Below are 8,810 nucleotides of genomic sequence, written 5' to 3' on the forward strand. Positions count from 1 at the left end.
ACACCTTCAGGAGGACCATGTCGCCCACCTGAAACTCTAAATCTGAACACCTCTTATCGGCGTAACTCTTCTGTCGACTCTGTGCAGTCCAAAGCGTGCTCCAGACCTACTGGATCCACTATGTAGTATTGAGTACTACTTAAGTACTCCCCATAGCTGTAACATCCCGATTTCTCGATACCAGTTTAATGCTCCAATGGTCAAGATTTATAGGCGACTCGACGAGTTGATAGTCCAACTCGTCGAGTAGAGACCAAAGCAACCGCATGGATTTTAGACCCTACTCAACGAGTTAGAGGACCAGACTTGATGAGTAGGTGCTGGAAAGTGAAAACCTTAAATTTTTAGGGTTTGTAGCTTATGTAAAGGTCCTTAACTTTCCTCCTCGGCCTCACTCGTCACCTTCATGTCTAGAGAAACCCTAATAGCTAGTTAACCACCATTTTGAGTATGTGAGACCAAAAAAGAGTGCATTGGAGCATTTCTTGAGGAGTTAAGAGCTTGGAACAAGGAAGAGCATGTAGATCCAGCCTTTCCAGTGTTGTAGCAACAAGATTGAGGTATAAATCTACCACATTTACATTTCATTCCTTATATCTCCCTTTTTAGTAGAAGAAATGGTCATTTCTAGGGCAAGATGGGGGTCACAATCAGGTTTGAGCTTGTCACAAGGGCATAGTTTCAGATCTTGAATTCCCAAGGCATTATGGACATAAAGCCTCAAGCTTTATGAAGCTTTAGCCGTTCTCCATGTCCAAAACCTTCTCCTAATGCTATTTATGACTGTTTTATCTTCATAAAACCTTGCATACACATAAAGTTAGCAACTTTACGTGATAACAGCACCCTAAGAGCATAAATCTATTGTTTGGAACTTTGGAGTAGCTTAAAATCGTCTGAATAAGTGATGGACTGAATGCTACTCAACGAGTCGGTTGAAGATGGCCTGTACTTATCTTTACATGGACTCCGCGAGTCAGTAAGAAGACTCGACGAGTCAGTTAGGGTTCTTCCCGATATTTGGACATGCATGAACTCAATGAGTTGCAGGGAAACTCAACGAGTCGGCGGGGGATATCACGACTTCTCGAGTTCTGGAAGGACTCGACGAGTCAGTAAACTGCACTCGACGAGTTGGGTCAACATGGACTGTTGACCTTGACCATTGTCTTGGACTTTTCCTAAGGGTTGACTAGTTGACTTCTAGGGTATTTTGGTAAATTGGAAATTTATGAATATGGTCCTATGGTAAATATAGGTGGCGGAGCACGTGGCTGTGATTTAAGAGTTTGAGCTTATTAATTCAATTCGACAGTTGTGAGGTGAGTTATCCTCACTATATCAACCAGGTCTAAGGCACCAATATCGGCCCTCTTTGTATTTGTATCCAGGTTATTGCATGTTATGCTTCTTGATTTACATTATGGTAATTAGGATGGTGATATGCTTAGTGAATTGGTTAGGTCGGTATCGTGATATATAGGATGATACTATGTTTAGTGACCTGGATAGGTCGGTATCCTGGCATATAGGATTGTGTTATGGTAGTGACTGGTTAGGTCTGTATCCTGGTTATAGGATGTTGCTATGATTAATGATCTGTTAGATCAGTTTGACTGTTATATATATATATATATATATATATATATATATATATATATATATATATATATATTGCTGGGTTTTGGCTATATGAACATTCCTATGTGCACATACAAACCCTAATGCTTGGATCTAGGTTTCTCTAATTAAACATGCATTGAATCCAAGACTTCTAATGGCTAATTAGGTATAAGAACAATACAAAACCAGAGTTAGAAGCTTACCTTGAAACACTTGTTTGATCTTCTTGTTCTTGAAGCTTTAGAGTCACAAATGTCACTCCTCTAATGGCTTACAAACACCAACTAGCAAAGAGAATGATTTGAGAGAGAGGAGAGAGTAGGAAATCGGCCAGGGTTTCCTTACTTTAGAAGAGGTGCCGATTTCCCTTCCCCAAGGGGTCTATTTATACTTGTAAGGCTCCTAGGGTTTCACCCTTAAACCCTAATTGGATAACTTAAACTCTAAGCAATCCTAATCCTTACCTTAGATAGGCCTTAGACGAATTTGAGGCTTATCCTAGCCCTAGAAATCGTCCAAACCCTATCCCATAAGGATTTACAACCCAAAGTGTAACTATCAAACAATTGACAGTTTATACCCTCTTATTCAATTAATGTCTTTAAGTCATCAAATTAATACTAATTAATTTATGACTTATATTAATCAAATAACAATATTATTATTCCTTATATTATTCTCATAATATATTAATAATATCTATTCTCTCATAATAAATCATCCTGTGAAGTTGCTATGGTGAAGGCAACCTAAAAGGACCATGCACAATCGGGTCAAATACTTGCCTAATATAGTTGCAGCCTTAGACACTATTCCAACATATATATATATATATATATATATATATATATATATATATATATATATATATATATATATATATATGCTAGTGTATGATATGTATGTGCACATGTTTGTTTGATTGGAGGTTGGGTTGAGGTGATCCTGCTGTTTGCTAAAGGCCAACATACCCAGGGCGATCCGGACAGACTAAAGGCCCTGCAAAGGGGTTCAGTTAGGCCGAAGGCCCAGAGAGCGGTCCGGATAGGCTATAGGCCCTACGAGGTGGTCTAGACGTGCCGAAAGCTCGGAGAGCGGTCAAGATAGAATGAAGGCGTGTAAGGCGGACCAGTCAAGCTGAAGGCTCATTATGCATGTTGTTCGCTTATATGTTTATACGACATGGTTAGATATGTGTGGTGTTGGTATTTTTCCGGTAACTCACTAAGCCTTGGAGCTTACATTTATCGATTATTGTTTCAGGTACTTCGAATGATCACGGGAAAGCAAAGGCGTGACCGTACACTTCCTAGATTATAATTGTGATTTCTGGGAACTCTGATATGATACTATTATGAAAACAATTTGTAATAACTTAATGGTTTTTTTAAGTGTTTTAAAAAGTTCAAATTTGGCATGATTTTTATGGATGTTACAAGTTGGTATCGAAGTCTTGGTTTGAGTGATTTGGAGGAATACTCGTGTGAATCCAGTCTCAAATCAAGGAAAGATTTTCAAAATGATTTTTTAAATGGTTTTTAAAATAAGTAAAGGAGGATGCAGAGTATACGATCAGCCAGCGCCAGTAAAGTGGACCCCAAAATACCATGCAATTATTTGATTATGTGATATGTTAGAACAACATGATAGTGATAAGATAGGGATCCTCATGAATCGTATGATAGAATTGCCTGATCTTTGATGCCTTATCTTATGTAGAGTAATTCATTGACTATGGTATGAATCTTTCGTGTGTGATTTAACTATTGGGTGAATACACCAAGTCACATGCTACATAGGTTAAATGGTCTTAGGGTAAGGGATTTGGTCCTGCCGCGCAACTCTTGTATGAGTCCAACCGTTATGGGATTAAATCTTTTAGTCTAAGATTGTTTATGCAGTATGTGATTGTATTCATGCAATAGTTAAGTGGCACCAATAGAGGGTCGTGTGGCAGTTAGTGGATGGGTGGGTTGTGCGAGGTCGGTAGGCCAGTTATGAGATATTTAGCATTCCTCTAGGAGTGAGGATTGAGCGCTTGATATGTTGGTATATATATTGTTAAGGAGTTGTGATGATAACTGAGACAAATATGGGTAGGTATGGAAGGTAGTATGGTCCCGTACTACTGAAAGCACAGGACCCATAAGCGTAGCAAGGAAGTCACAACCCTGAGGGTTTGGTTGGGAGTAGGTTCCCCGTTGCTTATGTGGATTATACGATATCTTCCTGGTATATGTTCAGGATGGTGATGGCGAAACAATTTGAGGCGAGATCCGGATCAGGATCGGGAGAGAGTGGCCAGGATAGGCCAGTATTGTCCGTTGATCAAATGCAGGAGATGATTTTCGTGGAGGTTTCTCAGATTTTGCAAGAAGAATTGTTCGGTGTCATGGACCGGGTGATCGCCAAGTTTGAGGAGCAAGCTGCAGCATTGCAATCTGTGAGAGATGTTGCTACCGGGATGACTACTAGGGGAGTGCCAGTGGTGGGGTCACAACTAGGAAAGAAGAGGAGGAGGGACTTTTCAGTAGATGACGAAGGGTTGGAGGCTGCTGAACTGGGTACTAGAAGTTAGGAGTGTCAGGAGGTGTGTGGCAAGTGTGGAGGAACCCACAAATTTTCTTGTCGCAAATTCAGGTGCTACAAGTGCGAGGAAAGAGGGCATGTGCAACGGGATTGCAAGAAGGATCAAATATGCTTTCACTGTCACCACCCAGGTCATTTTAGGTCCAGCTGTCCTGCATGGAGGACGGAAGGAATTCGGATTCCCCCATTTTGTAATAATATTATGGTTAAATCGTCTGTGATCAGTATTTAGTTTGTCTTAGAATGTTCATGAGTATGGATAAGCAGTAAATTTCGGGTTAGTTGCCTGTTTTGTATGGTCTATGTGTTGCGGAGCTTCATGAGTTGTTAGGTCATTAGAAGTGTCGGTATAATTTATTGTCAGGGGATTCTAAGGGCTGGTCAGGGAAAGTAGCATGGTTGGATAACATGGTTCGCGGCAGTGGTTTTGTCCCTGTCAATCTTTGGTTGTGGCTGCTCAGTCATGGGGAGGGGCTTGGTATCTGTTGCGAGCCCAATGACATTATGGATTCGAGTTGTTGGTGCAGACCTTGTGAGTTTTGGTTTGAGGCCTCATGGGTTTTGCTCGAAGCCAGGAATAAGAGCCGCGGGGCTCAGGAAGGGAGTAAGGTTTATGATCAACTTGAGTTTTGCAGTTGGAAGTAGAATTTTTAACTGATGGATTAGAATGTCGTTTTCTAGGGCAAGGGTTATGCCCTTCCAGTTGTCCGAGTTCTAAGAAGTGAGTAGACTTGTGACCTCCAGGGTCAGGTTGTATTTTCAGCTCGGGGTCTGTTGGTCGTAGTGATTGGCGACAGTACGTCAGCGCTAGTGTGCGCAGGTGGATCGATGCGGCATGAGTATCTTGTGATGCAAGCACGGACCCATATTCTCGCGAAATAGGAAGGTCAGGTGCCGAATTGTCGCTCGGATTGCAAGCAAGGAAGGTATGTTAGGTCGTAGATTGGTAGTTGTATATGCTTGTAAGCAGTTATAAGTGGGGATTTCGGAGGTATTCAACTGAAATTCAGGTTTCTCTTGGGATTCGATTAATTCATTCCGGGAGGATCATTCTGTGTATGTTATTCATTCCATGGTCAGGAATGATCGTGCCTGGTTGATTCGTTTGAGTTATGAGTGAATTTCAAACTAGTGGGTGGTAGTTAGAACTCTAAGTGGGGGAGAACCGAGATTCTCGAGTAAGTATTAGTTGTTGAGGGATTTGTCAATTCGTGTTCGATTGTTGTTCCCATAATAGTTCCGGGCGGATGATGATCGGTAAATCGTTTCCAGAAGCGGATATGTTTAGTTCTGAGTGGGTGCTGATTCTCTGGAGTAAGTGTCAGACGTCCTCGACCTTTGGGTCATTGAGTTCTCATTCAACAAGGGTTATTCGAAGGATTCAAGGAATGGTGGGTAAAGTCCAAGGGATTTGTCAGCCTATCATCAAGTTCAACATGCTTTATATCCCCTTGGACTCGGGTATGATTACCCACTTCATGAGTGTGAAATCTTGGTTTTCAGCAGGCTTAGGCTTTTGGTAGCATTCGGAAAGCCTTAAGGAGCTAGATGCGTATTGATGGAATCTGTTCAGTCTCAATCAAGGTGGTACTTTCAGGATTAGCGTAAAAGGGACTTTGGGAAAATTTCTCAATCAGTTGGTTAGATAATGGGAGCAGTGAGGGTTGTGGGGAGTATCAGAAAGTATTTATGGGAAGTATGCATATTAATTTCGTTGGTTCGCAAGCTGTTTCCAATATTTTTGATTCCAAGTCGGGGATTTATCGGGAGGTTTCAAGTCATAAAGTCCTTGATGATAGTCTCGAGTGGTTGCCCAGGTGGGGGTACACCTGAGCCGATAAGAGTTTGTAGTATCGCGGGAATTTTTGGGTTTGAACATCTTTGGGTATCAAGCCAGTGGTTGGTAATGGCAGGTTAAGGGTTGCGTGTATTAGGGTTTGGTGCGCCATATGGTTTTGTTTGAGTGAGGTTCGCAATCAGTGTGTTTGATTGACTGTATTTTGGGAGACTGTGAGGAAAGTTGTAACACCTCGATTCTCGAATACCATTTTATGGTCATAAATTCTCATGAACTCAAGATCTACTCGACGAGTTGGTTGCTTGACTCGTTGAGTAGCAGCGGGTTTGGGCCACGTGTTTAAGTGACCAACTCGCCGAGTCGAAAGAGTGACTCGACGAGTTGGAGCTGAAGGGTGTAACCCTAATTTCCGAGGTTTGGCATCCTATTTAAGGGATCATTAGCCTCCCTTAGATCCTTTGCACCCACTTGAGAGTCCAAAAACTCTAATTCGTGTGTGTGCCCCATATTAGTGTAAATTTCAAGTTGGAAAGAAGACCTTGATGCAAGAAGCTTAAAGATCAAGAAGTTGGAGGCAAGAACGTTTGTGGGTCTGAAGTCTATCTCAGCTAGCTTCATTTGAGGTATCAATTCATGATCATGGCCTCATTCCTTTCTAAATCTCCTTGGATGAAATTAGGGCTTCTTGGCTTGGTTATGAAGCTATTATTGAGTACGAGCTTAGATCTGAAGTTGTAACTTCAGATCTTAACTCTCCTTGATTTGTAAGTCCATAAAGCTACCAACATTGGCAAGTATGAACCCCTCCTTAAGTGTAAAACCTCGTTTCAAGCTTGGTTTTGGCATTTTGGGTCATTAGAGTCTTGCATGCACGTAAAGTTTGCAACTTTACGTGATAAGCATGCCTTCGGAAGTTGGATCTGCAATATGGAGGCTTATGATGGCTTAAAAAGCATCTGTATGGATGAAGGACTGAAGGGACTTGGCGAGTCATATGAAGATGGTCATGAACTCGATGGGTCGCATGAACAACTCGGCGAATCCGTTGAAGATTTCCATGGGCTCGACGAGTCGCATGGTGACTTGGCGAGTTGGCAAGTTATGCAAGGAACTCGGCGAGTAGTTGAGGGTACTCGACAAGTTGAGGTCAACATGGATTGTTGACCTTGACAGTTGACTTTGAATTTGACCACGGGTTGACCGTTTTGACTTTTAAGGATAATTGGTAAGCGGGTATTTATGAATTGGATCTTTGATGATTATAGGTGTTGGAGTTTGGGGCAGTGTTTTGGGAGCGTGATTTCGTGGTTCAGTCTGGTATTGCAAGGTGAGTTATCCTCAGTATATCAACAGGGTCTAAGGCACCAAAGCCGACCCTTTCTCAGATTGTATAAACAAATTAAAATAGAGCCTTGGATAACTATCAAACATCAATTGTTATTATTTAATGTTGTTTTTTATGTGTTTTTCATTTACATCATTCGTTTATGTGCTTTGCTCTTTTTATTCGGCTTTTAAGAGGTTTTAATGTTTTATTGTTACTTTTTAATCGATTAATCTTCAATATTAGAATAAACAACTGTCATGCCATCATAACAACTATTTGTTAAAAAAAATCATTTTAAATAAAATATATCGTTTGTTAATAACCATTAAGTATATATTATCTGAATAAAAAAAGTAAAGCGCCTGATAGTTATTTATATTGTTAAATCAAATCTACAGTTTGTTGTAACATCCTGATGACGAGGTACTTCTAATTTTAATCCCATAATTTATTTATGTTGCATTTTGGTTCCTAAGTTCAAGAATTTATGCAAAAAGGGACCTAGTGGCCTTTTCGTAAATTTGGCATTGGGGGAATACGCCATGGGTACATGTGTATGTTAAGTGTAAGCTTTTGTAGCACCCATTTTCGTAGAAGGCTGAGCAATGAACTCCTTATCAGAATATGAAAGAGTCCTTGTACTTTTCTAGTGAAATGTATCTTCAAGGTTGTGGTTGTGATTTGCTTGAATTACTCATATGTTCCTTTTACAAACATACCCTAAAACGCATGGCCAATTGAAGCCTTTGAGATTTTTGAGAGAACACCGTGCATTTTTTTTCAACTGCACTGACACGCACCGTAGAGCCTAAGGTCATGCGTTTTTTGCTCTTTGCCCGTGTGTTTTTCCGAAAAACACTAAACGCATGGCTCCGACTAAGACCGTGAGTTTAGACACCATAAAAAAAATGAGACCTTGAGTTTTAGGCTTTGGATTGTGTGTTTGTGAGGGTAGAAGAGTAAATTTACTTGCCTTTTAAATTGGATAAGAGTCCTGCGGAAACAAAAGAAGTAATTCAAGCAATAGTTTTGGATGAACCTTTGATAGTTAAAAGAGTTCAGAGTGCATACCATTTTGATCATGGTTGAAATTTGGACAAAGAAACAATACACCAAAAAAGTTTATGATTCATCTTTCATGATGAATACTAGAAAGAGGAGATCACTCACGCCATGTGAGAAAAAAACTATTTATTTCAAGTATTATCAAAATAGTGTGTGTATAATTGAAAAACATAAATAAATTAACAAACAAATTTAGTTTCGTTGCAAGGTTCCTACCTGGCACCACTGACAGTTTTAAAAAAATGTTTTACTTAACAATTACATATACTCTGTTATATATAATCATGGAAGACAGTAGAGCAGAATAGGTCTCAATTCCACCATTTCAGCCAACAATTTGAAGTTATCCTACATGAATGAAAATACAGTAACTAAGTCAAAAAGAAACCCTACCTGACTCAGATGCAC

The sequence above is a fragment of the Lactuca saligna genome, chromosome 5 (assembly GCF_052625555.1).
Source record: "Lactuca saligna cultivar CGN05327 chromosome 5, ASM5262555v1, whole genome shotgun sequence".
NCBI lineage: Eukaryota > Viridiplantae > Streptophyta > Magnoliopsida > Asterales > Asteraceae > Lactuca > Lactuca saligna.